The sequence below is a fragment of the Budorcas taxicolor genome, chromosome 12 (assembly GCF_023091745.1).
Source record: "Budorcas taxicolor isolate Tak-1 chromosome 12, Takin1.1, whole genome shotgun sequence".
Classification (NCBI taxonomy): domain Eukaryota; kingdom Metazoa; phylum Chordata; class Mammalia; order Artiodactyla; family Bovidae; genus Budorcas; species Budorcas taxicolor.
In genome coordinates this window covers 16,929,440-16,937,967 of record NC_068921.1, presented here as the reverse complement: position 1 = coordinate 16,937,967, position 8,528 = coordinate 16,929,440, and positions in this window count along the sequence as shown.

Below are 8,528 nucleotides of genomic sequence, written 5' to 3'. Positions count from 1 at the left end.
TCTTTAATCTCCCTTTACGAAACAAAACAATACAGTAAAGCCACCATTACTAGTAGAGGCAAGCCATGAAATGGGTGGAGGTGCTTGCAAAATGGGGATTGGACAGAACCTGCATCCAGAATATATAAAGAACTCCATAAATTAATTATTTAAAAGATAAACCAACAGAAAAGTGGGCAAAAGATTCGATTGGGTACTTCTCAAAATGGGATGTAAGTATGATTAATAAATACATGGAAATGTGTTTAACTTCATAAGACCAGGGAAATGCCGACAAGGAAGTGCCACTATACACCTCCCTGAATGGCTGAAGCTGGGAGAAATCGCAAGTGTTGGCCTGTCGGTATGGTGGCCTGCTAATGGGAGTCTGCTGAGATCCAGCATAATGTCCAGTCAGTCAGTCATATCCAACTGTTCGCTACCCCATGGACTGTGCACGCCAGTCTTCCCTTCCCTTCACTGACTCCCAGAGTTTGCTCAAACTCATGTCCATTGAGTCGATGATGCCATCCAACCATCTCATCCACTGTTGTCCCCTTCTCCTCCTGCCCTCAGTCTTTCCCAACATCAGGGTCTTTTCCAGTGAGTCAGCTGTTTGCATCAGGTAGCCAAAGTACTGGTGCTTCAGCTTCAGCTTCAGCCTCAGTACTTCCAATGACTGTTCAGGGTTGATTTCCTTTAGGATTGATTGGTTTGATCTTCCTGGTGTCCAAAGGATTCAAAGGCTGTTCTCCCAGGGGCTCCCCTGGTAGCTCAGGTGGTAAAGAATCTGCCTGCAATGCAGAAGACCCTGGTTCGAATTCTGGATCAGGAAGATACCCTGGAGAAGGGATAGGCAACCCACTCTAGTATTCTGGCCTGGAGAATTCCACGGACAGAGGAGCCTGGTAGGCTACAGTCCGTGGGGTTGCGAAGAGTCGAACATGACTGAGCGACCTTCACTTTCACTTTCTCTAGGACTACAATTCAGAAGCATCAGTTCTTCAGCACTCAGCCTTCTTTATGGTCCAACTCACATCTGTACATGCCTACTGGAAAAACCATAGCTTTGACTGTATGGACCTTTGTCAGCAACGTGATGTCTCTGCTCCTTAATGTGCTGTCTAGGTTTGTCATAGCTTTTCTTCCAGGGAGCAAGCACCTTTTAATTTTGTGGCTGCAGTCACTGTCCGCAGTGATTTTGGAGCCCAAGAAAGTAGAGTCTATCACTGTTGCCATTTTTTCCCCATCTATTTGCCATGAAGTGATGGGACCACACGCTATGATATTAGTTTTTTGAAAGTTGAGTTTTAAGTCAACATAACGGCCCTTCCCAACAATCCCACCAGAGGTGTACCCAGCAGAAACATGTATGTAAAATCTATATGAGAATGTTCGTAGCAGCACTGCTTATAATAGCCCAAATCTGGAAACAACCCCAATGCCCATCTACCGTAGTATGCATAAAATCAGTGTATTCATACAGTGGAATGTTCTACAATGAGAGAAACACACTAAAATTAGATGCAGCAACAGAGTCTCAAACATTAAACACAATCTTTTTTTTTCTTCTTGCCATACCACATGATATATGGGATCTTAGTTCCCCAACCAAGGCTGGAACAAGTGTCCCTGGCAGTGGAAGTGCAGAGTCTTAACCACTGGACCACCAGGGAAATCCCTCGAACACAATCGACTGTATATGTCATTATGTACCATTTCATAAAAGAGTCCAAGCCAGGCAGATTTCATCTGTGGTGTGAGAAGTCAGGATGGGATTACTTACAGCAGAAGGAGTATGCGGCCCTGGGCAGAGGTGATTAGAGGGTAGCATACAAGGTCCTTCAGGGAACTAGTGATGCTCACTTCATTTGGGTTAGTATATGAGCATGTTTACTTGGAAATTCATCAGGCCATACACTTAAGATTTATACACATTTTCATATGTGTTATACTTTAGTGAAGATTGGGTTAAAATCTCTGAAGTAGCCATGTTATGGAGATCATAAATATACTACTGCATGAAAAAGAAAAAAGATTCTTGATGTTATACAAGGATGTTTATTTGGGAGAATACAATTTTCAGTGGCCACATCTTTTATGGAGTCAAATAATGTTATCTCACTTAGAAACCACTTAGAAGTGAAGGTGATGTGTGATGGCTTGTGAGCTCTCTGAATTTTGAAGATGCAAGTGGAGTCCAGATAAAAATTTATTGAAATCTTAACAGTGGAAAAATTCCAAACTGACATTTAAAAAATATTTTTAATATGTGTAATAAACTGTGACAAGTAGACGTGAATTTTTGTTTTGAAGGGTTCATAAACATTTCAAATTATCCAAACAGCTTTTTAACGTAGTCTCATCAGAAAAAATGCTGTTCTTGTATTTGACCACAATGAACATACACACTGGATGAGAGACAAAGTGGCTTTAGTTTTGATGGCCGCGGTCAACTTTACTAACAAGAAATTTGTGCATATAGCATAGTTTAAGTTGGAAAACATGAATTTTAAACATTAATGTTTAATAAATGTTGAAAGCCAGGAAGAAATAACAGTGCTTACACCCATCCATGTCAACATCTTTGTGTGTGTGTGTGTGTGTGTGTGTGTGTGTGTGTGTGTGTGTGTGTGTGTGTGTGTTTGGCTGTGCTGGGTCTTCATTGCAGCAAAAAGGCTTCTCCTTGCGGTGAGCAGTTTTCTCGAGTTGCAGCACACAGTCCTCTTGTTGCAGAGCACAGGCTTAGTTGCTCTGTGGCATCTGGGATCTTAGTTCCCCTGCTGCTGCTGCTGCTGCTGCTGCTGCGTCACTTCAGTCGTGTCCGACTCTGTGCAACCCCATAGACGGCAGCCCACCAGGCTCCCCCATCCTTGGGATTCTCCAGGCAAGAATACTGGAGTGGGTTGCCATTTCCTTCTCCAATGCATGAAAACGAAAAGTGAAAGTAAAGTCGCTCAGTCGTGCCCGACTCTTAGCAACCCCATGGACTGCAGCCCACCAGGCTCCTCCGTCCATGGGATTTTCCAGGCAAGAGTACTGGAGTGGGGTGCCATCGCCTTCTCCTACCAGGGATCAAATCCATGTCCCCTACACTGGAAGGTGGATTCTTAATCACTGGACCACCAGGGAAGTCCCATGCACTTCTCACTTTCTTTACATCCCTGAGAATTTAAGTTCTGATTCAAAAACACTTTAAAGATAGAATTATTATGATACTTTCAGAAAAAGTTAACCTGATATGTCTTCTGCTTCCATAAGGTAACATGGGCAGCTCATTTCATCTTTATAAGTCTAATTTCTCATCTGAAAATGTGTAGACAAGAGCCCCTTCACCCTCTAACTCACAGAACCGTGGAGCATAGCAAGATAAGATACCCATATGAAATCACTCTCATCCCACTCAGATATTAGTAACCACTGCACTATTGTCAGAGGACTCCTGAGTGAGGTGTCCTTTCCTTAGCGGTCACCCAGAGGAATGTCATAGAGCTTCTGCCTTTGTTTATTTTCATTTCATTCCCTATTAAAATCTATATTTGTATTTTTCTATATGCCCTATAATACACATAATGCATTGGTAAATTAATATAGGCAACTGTAAATAACAGTTCATAGGCTGAGGATGCCTATGCAAATATGAGACCCTCAGAAGTCCCCAACTGCAAACTTTAGTGCAAAAAGAATTTGTGAGGACCAACAAAGAATATCTGCTGTGCCATTAATTTGTTTTTCTAAAAATAAAATACCTCCCTCCAGGAAGACATAGTTTGTATACTTCTTCACCTCCTTCAGTAGTCCTGGGCAGTCCAGGAGAACATGTCCTTTTGGTCTTAAGAGATAATAAAAGGAATTCGATTGTGTTCCGTTTGGCCTGATTCCAGGACTCCAATCCAAGAGCACGGAGGCCTCCTCGCCTCTTTGGCCTCGGGTGTCAGTCTTCCGCCACTGGTGATACCTGATGAGTGGCAGCAGGTGCCGATGAGAAGCCAGCCCTTCCCCTTTGGGCCGATAGCAGCACGTCCTCAACCAGTGAAATCAGTGAACATTTATCTTATTGGGTTTGTTGGACAAATTCAAATATGAATAGAAAACGTGCTCTGGAGGAGGGAACTGAGTGAGAGAACTTGTTTTTTATTTTTTCATTTTTTTCAAGATCGTATTTCAGAAATCTTTCTGAAATCTAGACAGGTGTCTGTGTGTGTTTTACCCCTGCATGAAGCGTTATAATATTGAGCACAGGCTGCTCCAGTGCTGGATTCAAGATGCATTGCCTCTTTGGTGCTTGCTGCATAAGCACAATTTTTATTCTCAGAAGAGGAAAACCTAGTCCTGTTTTCGTCTAAAATCATTTCAGTAAAAACACTGCCACCTAGTGTCTTGATTAGGAGAAGCACGATAGACCATTCACTGACAGTTTCCCAGAGTAAACAGCAAGTAACTCATTTTCTTAGTTACATTCACAGAAACCTTGATGGAGTATAGAAATTTCCTGTATTGACTGTAAAATAATGTAGCCCATCTCTTGCTGCATAGTGCAGAGAGGCTGCCCGAGCTGTTGGAATGATTTTTAAATATAGATTCTAAGGTAATTCTGCTAACAGGCCAGCTTTATTCAGTTAGTCTGATCTGGCTCATTGCACAAAGTCAAGGCAGAGGGATTATGTAGGTGCTTCTCACAGGGTTGCTGTGAGATTTACAATACAAACCTTTAACAGAGTTGGTCAGGTCATAACTACTCAATTTTGGGTGCATGCTAAGTTGCTTCAGTCGTGTCTGACTCTTTGTGATCTATTGACTAGAGCCTGCCAGACTCCTCTGTCCATGGGATTCTCCAGGCAAGAATACTGGAGTGGGTTTCCATGCCCTGCTCCAGGGGATCTTCCCAAGCCAGGAATCGAACCCATGTCTCTTATGTCTCTTGCACTGGCAAGCAGGTTCTTTACCACTAGCGCCACCTGGGAAGCCCCAAGTACTCAATAAACTTCAGCTATTGTATTTAATTTTCTTTGTCACTTGGATCTGTGACTACTCTGGTTATTAAGATTTCTATAAGAGAACAAATAAATTATTGTGTTTTATTATGTCCCTTTCCCCACTGAAATTATTCTTTGTCTAATATGAGCTTGATAAAAGAGGTTTATTGGGAAGCAAACCTTCAACTACAGCAGAATGGGTTCTTTTTTCAGGAGTACCAGGGAGGAAGACATCATCTGGAGGGGGAGGGGAAAGCTCACCGAAATGAAAGGCATTGACCATCAGTCATCAAGCCTGGGTAGCACTCTGCAAAGTCAAGAAGAGGTGAGAGGACATCTTAAGCAGGACGTGTAGCCTAGGAAACAAAAACATCAGAGCCCCTGGTGGTAACGGGAGACTGGCGGGGCTGCACCAACTGATAAATTGCCAACAGGCTGGAAAGGCATGCATGGCATTGAGACCTGCGAACAAGTAACCGTGAGGCAGTGAAGGTGTTTCTAGTAGGGAAGAGACGTGCTAAGACTTGTGCTTTTTTTCATATTATGGTCATAGGAGACGGTTGCAAAGATAAGGTAGACAGGGAGATCAAATGGACCCTTGACTACTCATCTCAGAAAGAGTTGATGAGGCTGGCACTAAGGTGGTAGAAGTGAAGAGGCGGTGCTGGAGCTGAGAGATGTTTCTGAGGAAGAATCTACATTGTTAAGTGACCAACTGAAAGGGCCAGGGACGCATCAGTGATGACCCTACCGTGTCTAGCCTGGGAGACTGGGAAGGTGATGAAACCATTGAATTAGGAGATACATGAGAAGAAAAAGGAGTTTTGGGAGGTATTAATAGTAGGGAGTCCAATTTCAAATACATTAAGGTTGAAGAACCTCTAAGCAGATGACTTTCACAAGGACATTCAAGTGAAGATACTCAGAACTACATTATTCTGGATCTCAGAGGGGAAGCAGGGCCTAGAATTATGAAGATATGTAAATTTATTTATACATCACTGCTGCTGTTGGAACCACCAGATATCTTTCACATGAATGGAAGAGTGTCAACACTCCTCCTTTAAAAAAAAAAAAAAAAAAAAAGGTGGAGACTGTGAAAAAATGGAAAATGAACACTCTGAGAGAGAAAAATGGCACCAGGACAGAACTCTTGGGTTTCAAGTAGCAAGGGCTCAATATCCCAAATGCTACAAGAGAATCCACTAGAACAAGGACTCAAAAGAGGCCACTGGATCAAGCGACTGGGATGGGATCCATGACATTATTACGTGTGTTTTCAATGGAGTGGTGAGGACAAGAGGGAAAATGAATGGAAAGTGAGGGCGTTGGTTCATTTGTTCAACAAACGCTTATCAAGTGCCTACTATATTTTAGACTGTACCGGCCCCGGCCAGCAGGAAACAAAGACTCCTGTGCATGGAGCTTGCATGCCAGCATTGTTCACAGAATGCCCTTCAAAGAACATTCTCGAAGGGTCTGGAAGGACAAGAGACTGGCCGGGTTTTTTTGAGCGGAAAGGTGGAATCAAGGGAATTGTTTCCCACAGGCTGGTGAGGCTGGAGTTTGTGGCTGAATCGCGATAGACAGAGGAGAGATTGGAGAAGATGCAGGAAGGAGGAAGTAAGAGAGAGAGAGACACACACAGACAGAGACCAATCACACAGAGCCCCCCGCAGCTGTGGAGCCGGCGATTAGCCTTGGAAGCGTGAGCAGCCATGTTCACCTCCAAGACAGGAAATGATGCAACAGTTCACATCTGACGGTCTTCGTTTTCCCCGTAAATGAAGAGACAAGCCGAGAGCAGACCAAAGGAGATTTGAGACCGCAATCTGAAGAACGGAAGCAGGAAGTAGGAAGAGAGCCAAACGACACAGCGTCAACACCATTTGCCAAGCGGAGCTGTATCCAGCTAAGCAATGAATATGTGTGTGGTGCAGTGCTATTCACGTCTGCACGTTCATCCTCACCAGAGCCCCCCCCCGCCGTGCGTGTCTTCCTCAGACAGAAGATGTGTCTTCCTTCTCTGTTCCCAGCCCCCAGCTCTTGTGACTAGAGCAGATACTTATGTGGGGCTCACATTGCAAGAGATCGGATAATTTCTTTGACCTCTCAAAGAAAAGCGACAGTTGTTAGGGAGCATCTACCGGCCAAGTGCTCAATTTTATTTACTTAGGTCTCCTTGGAAGAAAAGTTATGAGTAACCTAGATAGTATATTCAGAAGCAGAGACATTACTTTGCCGACTAAGGTCCGTCTAGCCAAGGCTATGGTTTTTCCTGTGGTCATGTATGGATGTGAGAGTTGGACTGTGAAGAAGGCTGAGCCCCGAAGAATTGATGCTTTTGAACTGTGGTGTTGGAGAAGACTCTTGAGAGTCCCTTGGACTGCAAGGAGATCCAACCAGTCCATTCTGAAGGAGATCAGCCCTGGGATTTCTTTAGAAGGAATGATGCTAAAGCTGAAACTCCAGTACTTTGGCCACCTCATGCGAAGAGCTGACTCATTGGAAAAGACTCTGATGCTGGGAGGGATTGGGGGTAGGAGGAGAAGGGGACGACAGAGGATGAGATGGATGGATGGCATCACTGACTCGACGGATGCGAGTCTGAGTGAACTCCGGGATTTGGTGATGGACAGGGAGGCCTGGCGTGCTGCAGTTCATGGGGTCGCAAAGAGTCGGACATGACTGAGCAACTGAACTGAACTGAACTGAATCGCAGGGGAGAACAGGCAGCTCACCCCTACTTACGCTTTCTCCCCAATCCCTCCCCACCTTACCCTATTTGATCCTGCAGAAATAGTCAGCTGTCCTCTCTAAATCCTCAGCACTTTATTTTTCCATTAGTATTGCTGTACCAATCAACCTTCAAGTCCAGCATTTGAATCACAGAGGACAGTCATAAGATGGAGTTCCTTCAGTCTCATCACCTCTCTGAGTCAGAAAAGGCCTCTTTGCCCTCCGTCTGAGGACGTTCGTCTTGTCTCCTCAATGACCTTGTGCTCAGTGCAATGATCCTCAGCTCCAGACCTGCCTGACAGACCAGTGTCCTCCATCCACTAATACGTGTACCTCTTAACACAAAGACTTTTTGGTTGAACACAGCTGTCCTGGATATATATTGACACAGATTTCAAGTACCACTTGCTAGAGGGTTCTGCTTAGCTATTCAGATGATTCTCCTCAACTGCCTTTACCGAGTGATACTCATATAACTTGACTGGCTTTCCTTTTATTTATATTTGTGGAACACATACAAATCAATGTGTGGTCCTTTTATTTTCAATCCGTGTCCTTATATTTCATGGTGTCTGTAAATATCATATAGTTGGATTTTTAACCTGCCTTTTAGCTATCTAGTTCCTTAGTATTTACTGTAATTGCTGATATATTTGGGTTTATTTCTACTCTGTTATTTGGAGCCACTCTGCGTGTTCTGCTTCTTTTGCGTCTTTTTACCAATCCACTTCCTTTCTGTGACTTTCAGAAGGGATTTTTAACTTCATAGCTTCTTCTTTACTGATTTAAAAGCAATAAACTCTTACATTAATATGTCCAAATTTACATTTAACA